Source organism: Hylobates moloch, unplaced genomic scaffold, assembly GCF_009828535.3.
Source record: "Hylobates moloch isolate HMO894 unplaced genomic scaffold, HMol_V3 SCAFFOLD_10, whole genome shotgun sequence".
In the NCBI taxonomy this organism is placed as follows: domain Eukaryota; kingdom Metazoa; phylum Chordata; class Mammalia; order Primates; family Hylobatidae; genus Hylobates; species Hylobates moloch.
In genome coordinates this window covers 89,296,095-89,317,788 of record NW_026652285.1, presented here as the reverse complement: position 1 = coordinate 89,317,788, position 21,694 = coordinate 89,296,095, and the positions used below count along the sequence as shown (strand labels likewise).

The 21,694-nt window shown below is 41.3% G+C and overlaps 1 protein-coding gene and 1 non-coding gene across 5 annotated transcripts in view; both read left to right on the top strand.

The window, feature by feature from the left end:
- ASTN2 (astrotactin 2) overlaps positions 1-21,694 on the top strand; it is a 1,008,266-nt gene that overhangs the window by 229,708 nt on the left and 756,864 nt on the right. The window lies entirely within an intron of this gene.
- On the top strand, positions 14,614-14,748 carry LOC116476023 (small nucleolar RNA SNORA70). The gene has a single exon (XR_004250097.1). It is a non-coding gene; the product is annotated as a small nucleolar RNA SNORA70 (small nucleolar RNA).

The following is a 21,694-nucleotide window of genomic DNA, read 5'->3' as shown; positions in this document are numbered from 1 at the left end:
AATGTCATCTTTGTGTAGCATTTCATGAATTTTCAGAGCTCTTTCAGAGTCAACACCTCATTCAATGTCTTATCTTTGTGTTCAAGCTTCTTCACAATGAGGCTCTAGCCTAAGTTTCCAGACTCCTTGCCTTCACCTCTGCTTCCCACCCTTTGGTCATCCATTCCTCTTCAAGCCACGTCAATCCTCCTGACATCCCCACAATTACCTCATCCTCACATACCTACTTATTGGTCTTCCTGCTTCTATCCTATCCTCTTCATCCCTTCTCCACACTGTAGCCACTCTGTTGTGATCACTCCAGTCAAAACAGTCCCAGCTTAAAGTTGCCCTCTATGCTCCAGACACAATGGCCTCTTCTCTGTTCTTCAGACTTGCTAACCTCCTTCTACTATGCCTTTTGTATGTGCCATGAATATCTTTGCCTGGAAAACTACCCTCTTTCCTTCCCCAATCTGTTGGGGCATGGATGACTCTCTCTCATCATTCTGATCTCAGTTTGAATCTCATTTCTTCAGACAAAACTCTTTTCTCTATGTGAGTTCTTCTCTTTTGTCTTCTGTCAACTTTACTATTTGTTCTTGTAATAGTGCTTTTTATTATTTGTATTTGTTTGTTAAGTATTTTAATTATCTTACTAGGCTGAAGGTTCCACGAGATCAGTACCAAGTTTGTTCTGTGCTTAAAACAGTCCCTGGCACGTAGCAGGTGTTAATAAATATGTCGGGTCAGTGGATAGAGGAATAAATGAGTGAATGAATGAATGAATGAGTGAATGAATGAATGAACTGATGGATATTTTAGTCTTCCCACTGATTGGTAACCTCTATATGAATTCTTTATCTTTTCTCTGTGCTGGACAAATCTTGTTTAGCATTTTCAAGTCAATGATTTGTTGAATCTTTGCATCCATCATAAAGAGTGTATTATCCTTATCAAATGTATTATCCTTATCAAATGTATCCTTATCAAATGTATTATCCTTATCAAAATTTAGAGATCATCTCAAATTTATACAGCTACAAATAATGGAACCATAATTTGAACCCAGCTTTATCTGATACCCAAGTCCAAGCATGTGCTGGAGATAACACAACATGTATTACTCCTGTCCATTTATATGAGCAGGAGAGGAAAGATATGAGCTTACATGCCAGCAAGCTAAGTCTCTTAGAGCTATGTTTATCCACCAAGTTGAACAGCAGACGCAATTAAAACTATGTTTTATACAGTGAGCCTGCATCTATTCACGTGTGAATGTGTGTGTGCACATCTCTAAAATAAGTTTTGCAAAATAATACACATTGTCATTACATGGGACCATGTTCTGATAGCTTCTATTCTTTTGATGGCATTTTTGTAATGCTGATGGAGCCACTGAATTGATTTCGCAGTTTGAGAGTGGGTCATAACCTGAAGTTTAAAAACCTCTTTCTTAGAGAAGCTAATAAAGTGCCAGAGGCCCCAGTGGGAACAGGTGCATGACAACAGGATCTGAGGTGGCTTGCAGTAGACGTTTCTTTCCCAGAGATCTGAAGGATGAAGATAATTCAAGGGCTTCAGTTTGAGGGGTTGGTGGAGGAACTGGAAATGGTACCTGAGCCAGGCAAGGCCCACATGAGGGTTTTAGGTCTTACCCCTGCCATTTCTATGGCCAGCCACTTGTGTCTTTTACCCAACCCTATAGGCCACTGGGCCCATCATTTCCACATTTGCTCTTATGAAATGTGCTCAACCTGCCCTTTCTTGTGCCTTGTGCCTCAGATCTTATCTTATTTCTGTAGGATGCTCTATCTTCCCTGGGGAAAAGAAAAACAACAACAACAACAACACCCTGCCCTGTGCTCCCTGCATGGGAATTACTGCCCATCTTTAAGCCATACTCTGTTATGAGGCCCCAGGTGCCAGTTTTCAGAGAGCCTGGGGAACTCCCTTACTAACAGCAGCTCCCATTTGACAGTGCCTTGAGGGTGCTGCCAGGAGCACATGCAAGGCAAGGGGAAGACAGAATGGGCAGAATTGTTTTAACAAAAGCAAGACTGCTTTAAAGTGGTTGCATGTAGGATTATTTTTGAAAGATAGGTCCTCCAGGATGAAAAGAAGAAAAATTTGGAAATGATTTTCTTTTCTTTCTCTTTTTACTTTTTTCTTTTTTCTTTTTTTTTTTTTTTTGAGACTGAATCTGGCTGTGTCACCAGGCTGGAGTGTGTAGTAGCGCCATCTTGGCTCATTGCAATCTCTGCCTCCCAAATTCAAGCGATTCTCCTGCCTCAGCCTCATCAGTAGCTGGGATTACAGGTGTGCGCCACCACACCCAGCTAATTTTTGTATTTTTAGTAGAGACGGGGTTTCACCATGTTGGCCAGGGTGATCTCGATCTCCTCTGCTCATGATCCAACCACCTCAGCCTCCCAGAGTGCTGGGATTACAGGCATGAGCCACCACGCCCAGCCGGAAATGACTTTCTTAGCATCAAAGTGCCTTGACGTCCTTATACCAAACTGCCTCTTTCCTCTCTATGTTGCCTCTCTCCTCTCCCTGTTCCCAGTGCTGTTTGAATTTTGCATTTTAAATGTCCTGAAGGCTCATAGTTCTGTCCTGTGTCCTCTGTTCCTTCATTAGCCATCTCCACAGCCACAGGGGGAGACGGGATTGCATTTACTTCCTGAATCTTCTCTTTGGGTACACCTCTTCCTCACCGTTCATTTGTTCATTCATTCATATTCATTTATTTCTTTAACGAATGTTTACCATCACCCACTGTGTGCTGGAGACTGTTTAATGTAGACATACATAGCAAAATAGGGAATAGTCTTTCCCTAAAAGGTCACAATTTAGAAGGGTATAAAATGATAATAGCTGCTTTATTTTATACAGCACTTTAACATTTATAGAATGGCTTCATAAACATTATATGATAAACTATGTGTTATTGAACCCTTTTGAGAGACACAGAACCTTGTTCCAGCTCTGAGACATTAAGTCACTCATCCATGAAATACAGAGGATTTGATGGTGCAGTTGTACTTTATACCCACATCCCTTAAGTTCAAGTTCAGTACTCTCTTTGTTTTGCCACACTGTATTTATCCCTGTGACATCCTGAATATTATTTGGTAAACAACTTGTTATATATACATTGCTCTCCCCCTCTTAATCTGAAAGATCATGAACTACTCTTTGGAAGTATTCAAACAAGACTAGGTAGACATTTGTCAAAATGGTATAGCATGGGGAGAGATCAGACACAATTTAAGTAATCTCTTCTAATTCTCAGCTTGTAAAATTTGAGCTTAATTTATTTCTATTTAATTTTCATCTTAGGACTTCTTAGAAAACAAGGAGGCAATATCTGTGTTTGAAAATAGGCTCCTTAGAACTAGCCAGCCTGGAAAGTATTCAGAATTGAGTTTTCTTTTTTTTTTTCTTCGCCACTGATTGACAAACCAAATGTCACTTGTAGAATGGCAGAGCATTCGTTTTTTGCTCCAATTAATTGTACCACATGGTGGAGTTCACAAGGCCTTCCCAGACCAGACCCTGCCTCTGCAGCTTTTTTGCTTTGGTTTCTTAGCTGGTGCCTCCTCTTGGACGTTTGGCCCTGGTGTCTAAATGTCTAGGCTCCGCAAAGCAGGCGGCAGCAGTGCCTCCAACAGACAGGAGTTTGGCATCCCCTGATAGCCGTCCTCTGAGCTGTCTCTACACTCTCTAAAATAAGATATAGACAGAGATTTGTCATGGAATCACAAACAGGAATGTCACCAAAGCTGTCACTAGAGCCCCTTAAAATGTCACTTCCCAGCATTAATTGCCATGATAGCAAAACAAACGGGCATGCTCTGAACATTTGCTCTTCCCCTCCTCCCTCATGATTCTTTTCCATCTCCCTGTCTCTCCTTTCTCCCTACTCCTTCAGAGCCCCCCCTTCTCTTTATCTCTGGGGACCCTTGCACATTCTGACTTGATTAGACTGTGGCTGGCAAGGCAGTACACCGCACAGTGACAGATGAGGTTGAAGAAGGTTTGGTAAATGTCAGGGGCTGAAGAGACTGTTCTCTGATTGATCAGAGCTGAAGCAGTTTCCCAGCAGTCAGGGGACTTTGTACCTCCTGTCCTGGGCTCCCTTGAAATGGCTGGAAATCACCCAGTGGGGAACTGACTGACAAAGAAAGTCCAGGACAGCTCAACCTCAATGCCTCTTACAAAGAAACAGCCTGCCTCTGGATTTGATATCTTTATCCACTGTAGAGCTAAAGTCATCACTACTACCACGGGTATAATCAGTCCTTATTTTTTTCTAATATTTCTTAATTATAAAAGTTATGTATGCTCATTGGTGAACACTTGAAACTAAAGAAAAGTATAAATTAGCAATTTTTTGTATGCCCCATTGAATAGCCATAGTAACTTTTTACTAATTTTTTCTCTTTTCCCTTTTATATATTGAAAGTGAAAAATTATTAGTTGTTTTCTATCTTGCATTTTTATTTAATATTATACAATAAGTATTTCAACATGCATATAATTCTGTCTCATGACTGCTTCATAATGTATTTATTGATGGACATTTTAGCAGCTTTTTTTTTTTTTTTTTTTTGCTATTTTGTATTCAACAGCAACAACCATTTTTAGTCTTAAATTCATTTTCACCATTCTGTATTATTTCCTCAGGGTATATTCCCAGGAGTGGAATTATTGGGTCAAATGATCTGAGTGTTCTAAAGTTATTGATACGTGTTTGGCTCAATATCTGTTTTTTGGGATGTCTCCATACATACTTGTTAAATAAGGTAACATTTATTCATCTGTTTTTCATTCATTAATTCAACAAGCTTTAATTAAGTACCCACTGTGTGTCAGGAACTATTTAAGGCACTGAAGATAAAGCAATAAATAAGATATATGCAAGTCAATTTCTATAACAGTTTTTTTCTAGCACAGAAAGACTATAAGCAAATGAACAAAATATATGTATATATTAGATATATAATAATGAATGATAATAATTGCAATGGGGCAGAAAGAAAACAAAGGAGGGAATTAGGGCCCTCAGGAAAGGTCTTAATGATCAGATAACAAGTGAAAACTGATCTACAAGAGATGAAGAGGCAAGCCATTTGAATATTTGAGGAAACAGCTTTTTGGGCAGAGGGAACACCAGGTATAAAGGTCCCGTGGCACCAGTGTGATTGGAGCACTAGAGGAATAGGGAGGAGTAGCATTGAGAGAGACAGCACTAGAATAAATTGGGTTATAGGAGCAGTGGAAAGAAAGTCATGTAGAGCCTAATAGAAAGGGACATTGACTCTTCCTGTGAGTGACATGAAAAACCATTGGAAAATGGGGGAATGAATTTTTGCAAAGGTGGTAAACAGTTAGGGCCAAACTGAGAAGGAGCGATTTGGACATAGAGTTGCAACTCTGAAGGGAGGATACTAAGGAGAGCAGGGAATAGAGATTGTACTATGGAAACTCACAGGCAGAATTTAGCCCCTACATAATGTTTTGTTTTGTTTTGTTTTGTTTTTGCTTGCCTACAGGGTACATTTTTGAATTCAGTTGTTAATATATATAAGTTGGAAAATTTCACATACAAATTCACATTTCTGCCTCACTTGGTGACTGAAGGATCTCAAAACCTTAGGCCCATTCTTGTGCCTTCCAGCACTTAGCAGGAGCTGAGTGGTAGCAACTGCTTTGGAAGGGCTGCTCTCTCTACTTCATCAGGAACACCACCTGATTAAGTTCCTTAACCTAAATCCTCCGTCCTTCCAGAGGGCTTGGAACTCACATGTTCTCCCAGAGGAAGGAGAAATTGAGACAACCTTTATGATCTGAGCAGTGGGAACCCAGAGTACACAGGAACAATGGATTCACTTCCTATTTTGTGTAGCAAGAGCGGGAGGCCTTAGGATCTTTAAGACTTTCTAGAAGGTGTATATCTTCACTCTCCATTAGTATAAGGGTAGGCATGCACATATCAGTCTAGGAAAGGATACCACTCTCTTTCAACTCCTTGAGTTTTGTATTACCAGCCAGACAGAGGCTGGCAGCAGATCAGAGACCAAGAGACCTTTGAGAACTTTGACAGCAGAGGATAAAGTGGTTAAGACGCCCAACTCTTGAACCAGACACACCGGGGTCCAGTTTCACCTTACTAATGCCTTTGAGATTCAACCTCCTCACCTCTAAAATGGGATTACTTGTTTTGCAGGATTCTTGTAAGAATTAAGGAAATCATACATATATATATATATTAGCACAGTGTTTTGACTCAAGAAATGGAAGCTATTATTGACATGTTGTCTGAAATATTCATTTCATTCAACAGAGACCCAGAGAGGGGAGAGAGGTATCTGAAGTTACACAGCAAGTTAATACTGGGTGTATGGGGGATGCAGCGTTTGTGGGAAGTGGTGGCTCTGATATAGACATTCTAAGTTTCTAGTCAATGCCATCTTAATGTTTCAACCACACCACTTCTGAAGGAGTTCCTTTCTATCCATGTTCCAGCTCATGCCTTGGTCTTGACTCGTCGTAGGAGATTGCTAAATATGTTTAAAATGAATGGGTGAATGGGCAAATGAATGAATATATCCCTGACTGGAAGGGACTAATTTGCTGCCTAGTGGGGAGTGGGATGGACAGCAGCTCTCCTGATCCTGTCTCCTGAGCACTTTTAAGTGCCGTTGTTTTCTTTCTCTACAGCTTACAATCCTCACCTTTTTTATGTCCTTTTATAAGACATTGTTCAGGATGTAGGAGTTTCCTATCTGGGAGGTTAGGATGTCTGGCAGACAGGACCTTCTACCCACTGTCCCAGGTGGGGACAGGAGGGGACACTAGAATTATGAAAGCCTGGTGAGACTGGACGGCCATTCTCAGACTCCAGGCTCCAGGGAAAGGGCATTCACTGATGCTCACGCAGATGTAGTGCTGCCCACTGAGCATGGTTAGAGAGGCCACCGACCTGCCTGCGAATAGATAATTCCCACGGGTACCTGGCTCCCATGGGACTCTCAAAATGTGGTTGCTTTTACAGTCAGTAGCCCATAGAATCATTATTCCTTGGCATTTCCAAGTCAGACATTTATTGAGTGCCCTTTCTTCTCCACATTTAAAAACTGTAGTACCTTAAACAAGTTGTTTATTCTCGTCTATGCATGCTTTCTCATCCGTGGAATGAATGCTGAAGACAAAAATACCCCTGTAACTTGGCTAGAAGCCAACCTGGGTGGTTAACATCTTTGGCAGGACATGAGCTTGGTTTCTGAAGAGTTCCCAGCTACGACGTTTCCTCGGCATCCAGCAACAACACAGCAGTGAGGAGACAGGCATCTTGCTCCCTTAGCTGCTGTTCCATACTGAAGTAGAGGCCAGTGACTGGAAAATGGAGATGATAGCCCCACTATGTCTCCTCATCTCACTCTCCTCCATCCCACCCCCATAAACTACATGACACCTTCCAGTATTAATATACACAGGCAACTTCGGAAAACTCCTCATGCTATGGAAAGGGTGATGGTCTTAAACTTTCCTGACTAGGGGATATGGGTCAGATTCTAATCTTATCTCCTTACCTACTCACTGATTTTGACATTTTGAAATCTTGGACTAGTCACTTTCAACCAGGATGGGGGGTGATTTCGTCCCCCTCTCTCTCTCTCTCTCTATCATACAGACACACACACACACCTTTCACTGGAGACCTTTAGCAATGTTTGAAGACATTTTTTTTTGTCATGACTAGCGAGGGGTTAGGCCAGGGATGCTGCTTAACATTCTACAATGCATAGGACTGCCCCCCGACACCAAGCAAATAATTACCCAGCTCAAAATATCTATCAAATCAAGCCTGAGAAACCCTGCTGCAAGCCTTGGTTGTCACATTGGTAAAATGAAGATTCCACTTTCACAAGAACGTGGGAGGAACAAACAATTATGAAGGTGAATGCTTTTTGTAACTGTAACATACTACACAGATGTAGGATAGCAATGTTATTGTTCCATTCTGTCTTAGTCTGTTTTCTGTTGCTATAACTGAATAGCTGAGACTAGGTAGTTTATGGAGAAAATAAATTTATTTCTTACAGTTCTGCAGACTGTGAAGTCCAAGGTAGGAGGGCTGCATCTGGTGAGGGCCTTCTTGCTGATGGGAACTGTCTGCAGAGTCCTGAGGCAGCGCAGGGCATCACATGACCAGGGAGACTCGTGACAGACAGCCAACCTAGTTTTTATAACAGATTCACTCTTGTGATAACTAACTATTCTCATGACAACCCATTAATCCATTGGTCCTTTAATCCATGAATGGATTAACCTATTAATGAGGTCAGAATCTTCATGATCCTATCACCTCTCAAAGGCCCTATCTCTCAATACTATTACATTGGGGGTTGACTTTCAACATGAGTTTCAGAGGAGACAAATATTCAAACCATAGCATATCATTATTTTTAGCATCATCATCATCATCATCATCATCTGTCTCAGGGCCTTTGCATCTCTTTTCTCTCTTCCTGAACAGTTCTTTCCTCAGGTCTTTGCATGGCTTGTTCCCCCAGTTCCTTCAGGTTTTTCTTCATATATCACACTAAGGCTATCCCTGACTAACCCGTATAAAATAAAAAATAAAACAACATACATAATCATACACACATGCACCACAGTCTGTTCTTCATTACCTTAATTTTTCTAGTTTTTTGTTTCTTTCTTTTTTCCTGAGATGGAGTCTTGCTCTGTCTCCCAGGCTGGAGTGCAGTGGTGCAATCTCTGCCCACTGCAACCTCTGCCTTGTGGGTCCAAGAGATTGTCCTGCTTCAGCCTCCTGAGTAGCTGGGATTACAGGTGTGTACCACCACACCCTGCTAATTTTCGTATTTGTAGTAGAAATGGGGTTTCACCATGTTGGCCAGGCTGGTCTCAAACTCCTGACTTCATGATCTGCCCTCTTTGGCTTCCCAAAAGGCTAGGATTGCAGGCATGAGCCACTTTGCCTGGCCTTCTTTATAATTTTTGCCACCATTTGACCCATTGCAAGTATTATCTGTCTGTCTTTAAGAATTGTGTCTTTTTTGTCCCATGCTGTCTGCGTCTTGTTTAGAACATTGCCTGGCACTGCATAGAAAGCAAATAAATAATTGAGGAGTGAATTGATAAAACAAGTGAGTAAATGAAACAATGGGAGGCTTACCCAAATGCCTTAATTCAGTTTTTTTCTATTTCAAATGATTGGCTATTTAGTTCAGCTCATGGGATTTATTTATTTTATTTTATTTTATTTTTTTTTTTGAGACAGAGTCTCGCTGTGTTGCCCAGGCTGAAGTGCAGTGGTGTAATCTCAGCTGATAGCAAGCTCCACCTCCTGGGCTCACGCCATTCTCCTGCTTTAGCTTCCCAAGTAGCTGGGACTACAGGCACCTGCCACCACGCCTGGCTAATTTTTTTGTATTTTTTAGTAGAGACGGGGTTTCACTGTGTTAGCCAGGGTGGTCTCGATCTCCTGACCTCGTGATCCGCCCACCTCGGCCCCCCAAAGTGCTGGGATTACAGGCGTGAGCCACTGCACCCGGCCGGGATTTATTTTTAGTAGAAATAGGAGTAATATTAGTTACTCTGTATGGGCCAAGTTTTGTGACCAGTACTTAATAAATATTTACACATAAAATTTTCAAAAAAATTGATATGGTCATTACTTCTAATCACTCCCTTTTTCAGATGAGGAAACCGAAGCAGAGGAGGTGCTGGTAACTAGCCCAGGGTCATGTACCTGGTTCGTATTAGACCCAGGATTTGAAGCTAGGTCTGTGTGACCTTGAAATTCTCTCTTTTCACCAATAACTCTGCTTCCCGTACTTCCTTTACCTTTCTGTTCCTTGAGGAACACAAGGACAGGTATTATCAGAAACAGTCCCAGGCTTCATGGAGATACACTATTGATTGGATGTAACAGCAATTGGCTCATTGCTTCTGCCTCAAGTAGCTCTGCTAAATTCATGAATCTGGGCCTCTTTTTCTCTGTTCTTCTTTGGCTCCCACCTGGAAATAACCTCTCTATGCCTCCTAACCTCTGTGTGACCATGGCTTCTACTGCTTCACAGCTCCTGTGCCTAGCTCATCTCCATTCCTTGTGAGACATGCTCTGCCTGCCTCTGACTCTTCTCTCATGCCTTCTTTTCAAGCACTCCATGAAAGAATTTGTCATATCCAATACTGAATGCCCTAGTGAGGAGATCCCCACAAGAGATGTCACCATCCATAAGCTAATCTGGAGCTATCTGACTCTGTGCAGTTATAGAGCTCTGTTCCCATCAGCTTTGTCAGGATGGTGGAGTCTTGGGGTACCTAGCAAGGCACCCTCTAGGTTATGAAGCATTCGCAGCTCCTTTTTACTAAAGCACGCATCTGTGAATGTGGCAGATCCTCAAACATCATATCTTGTCCAGAATAGTAGGCAGTGCATCTGCCCAGAGCAGGGCTGGTGTGCCTTGCTTCAAAGGAGACTGGTTTGTGAACAGCTCAGCTTAGCAAAGAAATAAATCAGGAAGTGACAGATTATTTTCCTAAATGATTCTTCATTTTACAAAAGCAATTCACCACAGGATTCTTTTCATATATAGCACTAGGAATGAATATAAAAAAGAAGAGGATTTAACCAACTTTTAGCTTATCAAAATGTTTATAGACACACTAGTCTATAAACCAAAGCCAATCTATAATGTCAGGGCTTTCTGGGATGATGGATAGTAGCAAGATGGGTGTGGAATGGGCAGATGTGGGTATGAATCCTGTGCCCATATAGTGCCTCAATTGTGGACAGAGTAACCTTTTTTAGTCTCGGATTCCTTACCTGTGAAGCTGGCTTTTAATAATGTTGGACTCTCCTCAGGTTGTTTTCAGGATGAAATGCAATAATATATGAACAGTCTGGTGTAGAGTCCACCTGACACAAATAGTAATAATTTTGGGAAAGTCATATCTCCTCCCTGAGTCTCAGTCTTCCCATCTATATCATGAACAGCTTGGACCCTTCCTTGCTGGTCTAAACCTGCATTCTTCAGTGGAACTGTGGGGTGTGGATATACATTAAAATCAGTGGAAGGTGAGTTGGAACTCAGTGCCATATGCCTTGCAGGCATGACCAACGGTGTATGTAGGGGGAGAGGTTATTAGAAAAAACAGGAAAAGAGGAAGATTTTTTCTCATGCGAACCCTTATCTACTGACAGCTCCTTTTACAGAAATGATGCAAAAGAGAGAAAGGATGTCAGTCACTGTCATTCTGAGATGGCTGAGGCCAGTCTCCGGTCCATGTCAATAGCTTCCTGGCTCCAGGACTGTCCCTGAGAGTGTCCCAAGGAGGTCGGCAGACAGAGATATGACTTTCTCATGATTTCCCTGGTGAATGAAGCCTTCGGAGAGCGGATGCATCTACATTATAATTACTTTAAGTGCTGCCTGATTGGCGCTGTTCATCACCCCAGGAAGCAGCCTCGTCCCATGGACAGACAGGCCGCCTGCTTTGGCTCGGCACAGCTCCAGCTGTGTCCTTGGCAGTGTCTGCTTGCTGTACCCCTGGCTCTGCTCCGGGGGAGAGGAGGCAGTGCGCTGCAGAGGGTGGGCACTCAGGTGGAAATGAGAGAGCCTGGGCTGTGCCTTCAGCATGCCTGTTGCCTGAGTTGTCCTTCTCAACCCTGGGCCTCAGCCTGTTTATACGTGGGCAGATGGGTTGTGATGTCTCTACACCTTCTTCTGGCTCTTAACCTGTAGCTATCTCAGAAAGGAGGTCAGATGGGTATTCCAGGAGGAGAGGGTGCTTCTGAGTGTTAAATTGGCTTGGTCCTGAGGGCTGGGTTACATCTCCCTGTAGGACCCCAGAGGAGAAAGCATTTTCTGGACTGTGTCCTCACATTGCAAGAAAATGAGGTTTCCTCCACCCATAAAAGATCCAGAGGGAGGGCAGTAGAGGATATTCTGATATCAGGGCTGCATTTCATAACCCTAGGTGTCTATGCATGGATGTGGGAAAGGGGGATGTAGGTTTTCAGACGTAATAGAGTGAGGCTGGCAAATCAGGAAAGGCTTTGTGGAAGACAAAGTCTTCAACCAAGGTATCTAAGGCTGAACATTTCTGAGAGGGAAGGTGAAGGGATGGAACTAAGATCTTTCTAGAGAGTAGTGGTTAGAAGTGTGGCCTCTGGGACTAGGCTACCTAGGTCAACTCCTGAAATTTACCGATACTTACTAGCTTTGTATAACTTTGGGCAAATTAGTAAATGCTCCCCTTCCTCTCACTGTCCTCGTTTCTAAAATGGAGAAGATAAGGATGTGGATCCCCAAGTTGTTGTAAGACCAAATGATGTAATTTATGTAAGACTAAATGATTAGTACATGTCACAATGCTTAGAGGAGTGCTTATCACAAGAAAAAGGGTCAATTAATGTTAGTTATTATAGTGCGTTGTGAGCAAGTCCTCTGCAGATAGATCAGGTGCTTTATATGATCCTTTATTTAATTCTCTCAACTACTCAGCAATTCATTCATTCATTCATTTACCAAATACTCATCAGGACAGAGCAGTGAAAGTGCTGGCATGACCCCTTCCCTCAGAGATGCAATCCTCTAATGAGGAAATCAGACTTAAGACTGGAGACTTGAACCAACTTATCACACAATTACTAATGTAATTAACACAAAGCTGCCAGGAAGGAAACATACTGCATGCTCTGGGAGAGGAAAGGGGGTACTTGACCTCAATTTGGCTGTTCAAGGAGGCCTTTCTGTGGAAGGAAGATTTAAGCTGGAATTAGAAGGGTATGTAGCATTCAACCAAATGAACTGAAGAACAGAGAAAGTGATCTTTTTGAAAGTTCTATTTTATTTTTTAATTGACAAATAATAATTGTCTGTATTTGTGGGGCCCAACGTGATGTTTCAATATCAGGAAGAGTCTCTTAAAATAAGAACTTGGCTTGCTTACTGACCTAGATGGCCAATGTGGCTCAAACACAGTGAGGAAGCCTGGGTCAGTTTATTCTAGCACACAGAGATGGGGGCACCGAGACACTGCAAGCTGAAGTGGCTTTTAAGTGGTTCCGTAGCTGGAACAGAAGGACTGGGATTGCCCTAAGATGAAAGCTTTTCTTCTGCCCCACTATGGCGTATACCATGGAAAGTGATTGCTTGTACAAGGAACAGAGAACAGCTTAGTCTGAGGTCAGGAATGCTGTAGACAAAAGCAGTGATTAGGAGGTGGTGGGGCAGGCCTTGAGTGCCTGGCTGCATTTGGACCTTGTCTTTTCTAATTTCCCTAGAGCTATAGGGTGGAACTGGATTAATTTCAAAATAATTCTGTCCATGCTCTAGGGTTTAATATCTCATGTGTCTCCTGGGTCATCCTTGGTGTGAGAACGCTCTGCTCAGATCAGTGATATATAAAGTGTTTTCAGTTTTTCATTATGCCATGTGTACATCTGTGGTGTTTGTGTGTGTGTCTGTGTCTGTGTCGTTTTCTTCCCCGAAGCATGCTGAGTTCACTCAGGGAAATGCCTGGGACTTGGGTGAAATCTTATTTATTTTTTTTGGAAGGCATGCAGTACAAAATCACTTCTCTCCCTACATAAATATGCATGAGGTTGGCCTGCTCTCTTTTCCTCAGGAAGTGTGGGCAGGGGGAGAGAGAGCCCATATGACTGGTATCAGAGCCCTGCCCGTGGCTGCTGGCACCCCATTAATCAGGGGGGAACAGCAGCCTTGTGAACTGTGAAATTGGCAGCCCCCTGACAGCTTTGGGGCCCAGTCGAGCAGGGACTCCATTTCACAGCTCGAAGGTGGCAGCATGGGGTGGGGAAGGAGGGCACTGGGCTCAGTGGGCCAGAGAAGTCATGCTCCCTCTCAGCTTTTGCGAATCCCAAACGAGTCTTGCTGAGAGATGCCTCTTGATTAAGGTGAGCAGGAAAGAGAGAAAGAAAGAAAGGGGTAAGGGAAGGAACACAGTGAATGATAATGGCCATTATAACAAACACTGAGTATCCACTGTCTACTGAGATCCAAGTGCTATGCTATGTACTTGCTATGGATTTCTTTATTTAATACTCATGATTTTTCTATATGGTATCATCATTAGCCCTGTGAAACAGACCAGGCAAAACAGGACCTGTTTTAAGCACCAGGAAGTGGTAGAGCTACAACTGGGACCTGGGTCTGACTCCAGAGCCTGTGTCTTTTTGCCACTGTGCTATCCTGTTGTCCAGCATGCTATAAAATAGAATAGAAGAGTGTCTTGTCTTGTTCACTCAATGGCCATTTACAAAGTGCACACTCTATGTACAGAACAAAGTCACTGTGCTAAGTGCTAGGTTACAGAGGGATTAATACCTTCAACAAGTTTATGGTTGTGTGTAAGAGAGTTAAGTAAACAGGCAATTTCAGCAGTATGAAATGTATTTGAGACATTCACCAGAACACAATCTTAGCTCTGATACTTACCAGCTCTTTGACCTGGGGCAAGTTATTTGACATCTCTGGGCCTCAGTTTCCCCATCTCTGAAATAGTTATGTGAGCATTCTCAGCTTATACATTGCTGTGAAGAATAATTGAAATACTCCAGATCATCTGCGGCCAATTAAGCCAACTGGGTTCCTTTCCTCATGGGGGCCCAGTGTGCAATGGCTGCAAACGGCAGCTTTCTTGGTAGTGTGTGCAGCCTGTTTGTTGTATGGGTTGCTCTAAGGGACCATGGAGACAGGCCTTTCAGATGTATGTTTATGTTTCTGACCTTGCACTACCCCAATGTAGGCTCCAAACACGCATGTGAGGTGCCTTTGGAAAGCCCCAGGGCAGTGTGGCCAGGGTTGACATTGGCCAAGTTATCATGTCCATCCACACCAAGCTGCAGAACAAAGAGCATGTAATTGAGGCCCGGTGCAGGGCCGAGTTCAAGTTTCCTGGCTGCCAGAAGATCCACATCTCAAAGAAGTGGGGCTTCACCAAGTTCAATGTCGATGAATTTGAAGACATGGTGGCTGAGAAGCAGCTCATCCCTGATGGCTGTGGGGTCAAGTACATCCCCAATCATGGCCCTCTGGACAAGTGGCGGGCCCTGCACTCATGAGGGCTTCCACTGTGCTGCCCCCTCTTAATACTCACCAATAAATTCTACTTCCTGTCCAAAAAAAAAAAAAGATACTCCAGATCAGTTGTTTAGAACGGTGCTCGGTGCATAGTAAGTAGACAATAAATGATTGTTGTGAGTGTGCTGAAATATGGAAATGAACAAATATTCTAGGAGCACAGAGGAAATGGCATTCAAATGTGTTGATGATGTGGATGAGCACTTCCCTCAAGAGGTGACACTTGAGCTGAATTTGAAGATAAGCTCATCAGTGAACCCAGGGGCAAGGGAAAGCGGATGTGTAAAGGTCCCAAGGCAACAGGGAGAGAACATTGTAGGAACTGTGAGAAGTTTCAAGTGGCTGGCAACAAAGGAACATGAACAGAAAGAGCAGACTGTAGAGGAAGAGATGGGTCAGATCACCGGGGTCCTGGGACTTTATCTGGGAGGCCCCGGGGAGCCACTGAAAACTTTTAACTGAGAAGTGCCATGCCCAGATAGTCTTCCTCCCAGAAAGATCATTTAACATGGTGGCACAAGCTTAGATCAGAAAAAAGGTAGAGAGATCAAGAATGGAAGACCACCCTGTGAATCAAATGAGAGATGCAGAGCTAGCGTGCTCCAAGAGATGATACAGCACTGATCTGGAAATGGGCCTTCCTGCATTTTATTCAAAGCTTTGCTGCAGATCTGCCATTTGAATTGGATGCCCTTAGATGGACCTCAGTTTTCCCATCTATCAAATGAGAACCAATGATCTCAGAAGGATCATCCATCACCTACATCTTAAACCCTTGAATAGGGAGGGTAATGTCTGAAGTAAGGAAATGGCAAAACCAGGGGATTGGGGGTAAAGTAAGTCCCTGAACACCAACTTTCAGCAGCCTGAAATCACAGATCTGCAGTGGGGTCTGAATGACAAATCTGCAGTGGGGTCTTTCAGAGTCAGGCAGAAAGGCCCTGCCTGTGCCTTCAGGCCCAGCAGTCCTGGAGTACAGCAAGCATAGGAGAGAAACAAGCATAGGAGGGAAGCCCTCATGTCCTTACATTACACTTTTATTTATCAAAGGCAAGAGAAGAGACGGGGGCAAGGAAGAAGTGCAAGAAGGAAAAGCAACCAAGAAGAGGAAGAAGAGAGACTTCCTTTTAGGAGCCAGAAGAATATTGCTAATCCCTTCCCTAGCGTTACAAATGATGGGGTCTCCTATTAGGATGGTGTCATCCTAAGTAATCCATTTTACCTCTTGGAGACTGGTTCACCATGTGGGAGATGGAAATGGCAACAAGCTGGGTTACTTACCTCAAGGTGACTGTATATAGAAGATATGTGTATATATATATATATACACACACACACATATATATATATCCCCACATATGCATATATATGTGAAAATATGTATATATCAGCATATCATTATATATATTTATATACATGTATGCATACATACATATGCTATGTACGTATATAGTCTTGTCCTTCCCAAAGTAGAAAGAAAGCTCTGGTGGTTGGAATTCTAAGTCTGTTCACACACACTCTGTAATCAGCACATGGGATATTTCCTGGCACATAGTAAGCCTTCAATACATATCGGGTGAATACATAAATAAAAGAAATGAGCTAATGGTGTGTCATATAGACTGTTAAGGATTGTGTGCATGTACGTTATCTCTGTTACTACTCTCAGGGAATATCCACTTCATCTGCTATGTTTACAAAAGAATAAAGGAAGAAAGGAGAAGGAAAAACAGGCTATGAGGGGGCTGGAGGGAGCTCAGTTGGAATCCTGAGTCGGTAGCCTCCCACAGAGCCGTCACTGTCTGTGGTGGTGGGCCCAGGAACACCCTGGCTGCAGCCGTGTGTGTCTAATAACTTAATTAGGGCTTGTGCCGCTCTATGCAGCCCAGCTGGGCCCAGCCTTCTCCCCTGCAGATGCTGTTTTGCCAGCCCTTGGCACTTTGATTTCTCTGCCTGCATCTTCTCTGTGCCCTTGCTAATTGGATCTGAGTGGTGAGAGTTCTATGCCAGGATAGGCAGGCCAGAATTCCACACTTTTCCTGCCAGCAGAGATCCTAGAACTTTGCCCCCTCTGATTTTGTCCCTCCGAGCGCTTATCCGTTGTCCCTTCATTGCCTGCCCTGGAGCAGTTAGTGAGGGGCGCTGGGGAATTTGCTGCTGATTTTTGTCTATGCTAGCCTCTCCTGTTGGACATACATCTCTTGTGCTTAAGTGCTTGAGGGTGAAACCAATCTACTTCACAAAGCTATCAAAGTTGGGCACACAGATCTGTCCAAAACAGTATCCAAAAGTTATCATCACAAAAACCAACTCACTTCCCTACCTCTCTCCTTTCCTTCTGTTCACTGACACTCATTGAGTGCCTGTTCTCTGCTGGGTGCCTTTCAGGTAGCAGGGAAAAAGCAGTGCTCAAAATAGACCAGTATTTGTCCTTGTGGAGCTTTCTTTCTAGTGAAGAGCATTGGACATTCGTTACATGAATGCATTCATAAAAGCATTCATGCAGGGTGGAGATAAGGGTCAAGATGGAGTAGAGGGAATAAAGAATGAGAAGGGATGAAACACTGCTAATTCAGAGAGATTATCAGAGAGCAAGAGAGTATTTGAAATAAGGCTTTGAGATAGATTCCAACAACAAGGGACAATAGGATGGAGTGGGGTAAGAAAAGGTGAGAATTATAGACGGTGAGATTGGAGACCTAAGACAGGGCCTAATCACATGGGGCCTTGGAGTTGATGGTAAAGAGCTGGGATTCTGCTCTAAGTGTGAAGCCCTTGTAGAGTGTGGAACAAATGAGGCACAGGATGGACAAGTTCAGATTTATTCCTGAAGGGGCCCCACCTGCCACTAAGGGAAGCATGGAGGATTAGAGGCCACACATGGAAGCTGGGAAAACAGGTAGCAGGTTGCTGCATATAACAATAATAAAAATGATGATTCTAATCACAACTAGTAGCCCTTGTGTACTCCTACTATGTTAATTATATTAGCAATCCACCCAAATTAAGGATGCCCCATGGTGAACAGGTAGATACATAGATCAATGACTGAGAAGATGCAATTTGCTCACTCCTTTCTAGAGCAGGATTTTTAAAACGTGGGGCCCATGTTTGAGTTTTACACTGAAAATATTTGCAAAACATCGGGTACCTTTAGTTTCTGAGGGAGGGAATCTATAGCTTTGGTCACACAGTTCTAAGGTCCCAGACACACCTGGACCATCTTACTTGGAGATGATGAAACTATTTCTGTGAAGTTGGCTTTGCCTTGATGACATTAACACCAGGTGGTGGAGAGAATACATTCTGTTCCAGGTTTCTCCACTTCACAGCTGTAGGACTGAGGCAAGTTATTTAACTGATTTGTCCCTCAGCTTCCTTATACATAAAATGGTGATTATAATAAAACAAGGCTAGCTGTAAGTATTAAGTAAGTTACAGAGCATAAACTGTTTAGACACTCCTTGGCCTATATAGGTACTGTTTTTATCATTAGACATCATTGTAGTTCACTCTAATTTCATAGAGGGTCTGTGTGAGGATGTTACTTAATAACTCACACAGGATATGAAATAGGAACATTGTCCTCAAAAACCAGAATCAGGATTACTGTTCTTTGGCCAGATGGTTATTTTAAACTTTTTAGACATCTGAATACTATAACAAGTTTTCCATCTTTGTACTGTCTGCTAGAATGCTCAGAGTCTAATTTGAAACAGAAACTGTGGGAAATATACCAACCATTGTACGTATTAACTTTTTATTTTTTAGAGACAAGGTCTTATTCTGTCACCCAGGCTAGAGTGCAGTGATATGATCATAGCTCACTGCAACTCATGGGCTCAAGCAATCTCCTACCTCAGTCTCTCAAGCAGCTGGGACTACAGGAGTACACCATCATGCCTAGCTAATTAAAACAACTTTTTAGAGACGAAGTCTTGCTATGTTGCTTAGGCTGGTCTTGAACTCCTGGCCTTGAGCAAGCCTCCCACCTCAGCCTCCCAAGTTGTGGGGTTTAGAGGTGTAAGCCACTGTACCTGGCACTGTAAGTTAAGTTTTAGCACTGATGTTTCCCTTGGCTTCGTCTTTACATCCTCATATCTATCTTTTTTCTCTTCAATTAAATCTTTTCTAAAATACTCCAAAAATGTACTTTATTTTTAGTTACAAATTACTTTAATCATGCAATAAAGTAAATATAATTACATATATTCTAACCACCCAAATGAGAATACAAATATTTTGTGGTATACATCAGATTTTTTTATATTTAAAATGTTAAATTACACATAGCTAATCATCTTCACTGATTCTGTTTCTTACTACACAAAGGTTGATATTTCTAACCTATTTGGATATTTATACTTTTACTTTATATATGGTATCATAATCTTATCTAAGACTGTCCTGTGTCCTGTGCTTTTAAATTTTTTATCTTATCACACTCCACCAGCAATGAATAAAATCTCTCATTTTCCCAAATTCTCGACAACCCTTATTATATTTTGCCATTCTGTAAGATATGAAATTATAACTTCAATGATTATTTAATTTGCATGTCAAAGATAATAATGAGGTTAAACATTTTTCCTTATATTAAATTTTCTTTCTTTTTCAATCCTGATTATATCTTTTGCATATTTTTATGATGGTGTTTTTTACCTGATTAGTAAAATTTCCTTATAAATATTGATAATAATCATATTTAAAAACATAAGTAGGCTTTGTCATGTGAAAATATCTTCTTCCAATCTATGACTTATGTTTTAGTTTTCTGAAGAAAATCGTTTCCTAATTTTGAATATTTTCATTTTAATTCTGCAATGTTTTTTTCATTTGTAGTTTATACTTTTTGTGAATAACTGAGGAAATTAGGATTTTTTACTATCCTAGTGTCTTAGTTATGCACCTATAATTTCTTCCAAATTTTTAAGATTTTGCTTGTAACATTTCAGTCTTTAACCATGGACTTTGTTTGCTTTAGTTTTTCACATGGATAGCTAATTGTCCTAGTTCACTATCTGGTGTCCATTCTTACTCCATGGATTTATGACACCACTGTCATAGGACAAGTCCTCGTGTATCTGGAGGTCAGTTTCTGAGCTCCCCTGTTCTAGTACCATGCTACTTTTAGTGATTATGGTTTTGTAATATCTTGGTATCAGAAAGGGCAGGACTCCCTCATTCATTTTCTTCTGTAAATGTCTTAGCTATTTTTCTCTCATTACTCTTCTGTGTGAATTTTAAGATAAAGTCTTATTTATGAAAAGGCTTGCTGTCACTGGGATTGGGATTACATTGAATTTACAGACTCACTTGCAAAATTCACAAAACTTGGACTTCTCATCCATGAAATAATATATTTCTTTATTTGAGCCTTCTTGTATGGCTGTTAATAGGGTTAAACATTTAAACATTTTATCTATGCATATATCACAAACTTTTAATTGTATCTAATTTCTAGGAGCATCACTATTACTGTGACTGTTGCAAATTGTATCTTTTCACTTGTATTACATTTCTTAATTGTTCTTTTCTTGTGTATAAGAATGCTAGTTTTTCTTTGATTGAAGCCAGAAGATGTGATTATTTTATTACTTTTGGCCTCTAGTTTTTTTTTAATTTTCATGTGGAAAAAATGACATAATTTACCATTAATAGTCTTGCAAATCTTTATATCTTGTATTTGAATTATCTTGTTCTAATGCTCTTCCAGACTGGGCCTCCCATTCAGCGTTGAAGAAAAATGATGGCAGAGCATGCCATTTTCTTGTACTTGACTTTAAAGAAAATAAAACTAAAGCTCTATCACTATATGTCATAATATATCATAATGACAGAGTTTTAGGTTTTGGTTAGATAACCAAATAGTAAATGTTAGTAAGCTTTTGACAGCAAATTTTCCTTCTATTCCTAATGTACTAATCATTTTTCAAGCCATGATCGGGTATTACAATTTATTAAATAGTGTTTCAGCATCAAGTGAGGTGATGTCTTCTCTTTTAACCTGATTGTGTAGTATATTACTGTCTTTTCTATTAGTAAACTATCCTTACATTTTTTAACATCTTTGTTAAGTTCCAATATCAACATTATCCTAGCTTCATAAAACATGAGGTTTACACAGCCTTCCTTCTTGTGCTGTCATGCTATTGTGTATAAATATTTGTATGTGTAATTATTGTGTGAAGTGGGTATATCTCATAAAGTTTGCTAGAATTTATGCTTAAGTCTATTTGTTTGATGTTTGTCTATTTGTTAGATGGTAATTTCTGACTACTGGTTCAAATATTTATATGGCTATTTTATTTGTCTGTTTCTTCTTAACTCTGTTTTAGTATTTGTTATTTTCCTGAGAATCACTTATTTTTTTAAGTTGTTCCATTTATAGACATATTGTCTTGTATTGCCTAATATTATTTGTTAAATATTTAGCAGATAGTATTATATATGCATATGTGTTTGTATGCCTGTGATAAATAAGTATGTGTATTCATGTTTGTGTATCTATCTAATCTATCTATCTATCTATCTATCTATCTATCTATCTATCTATCTATCTA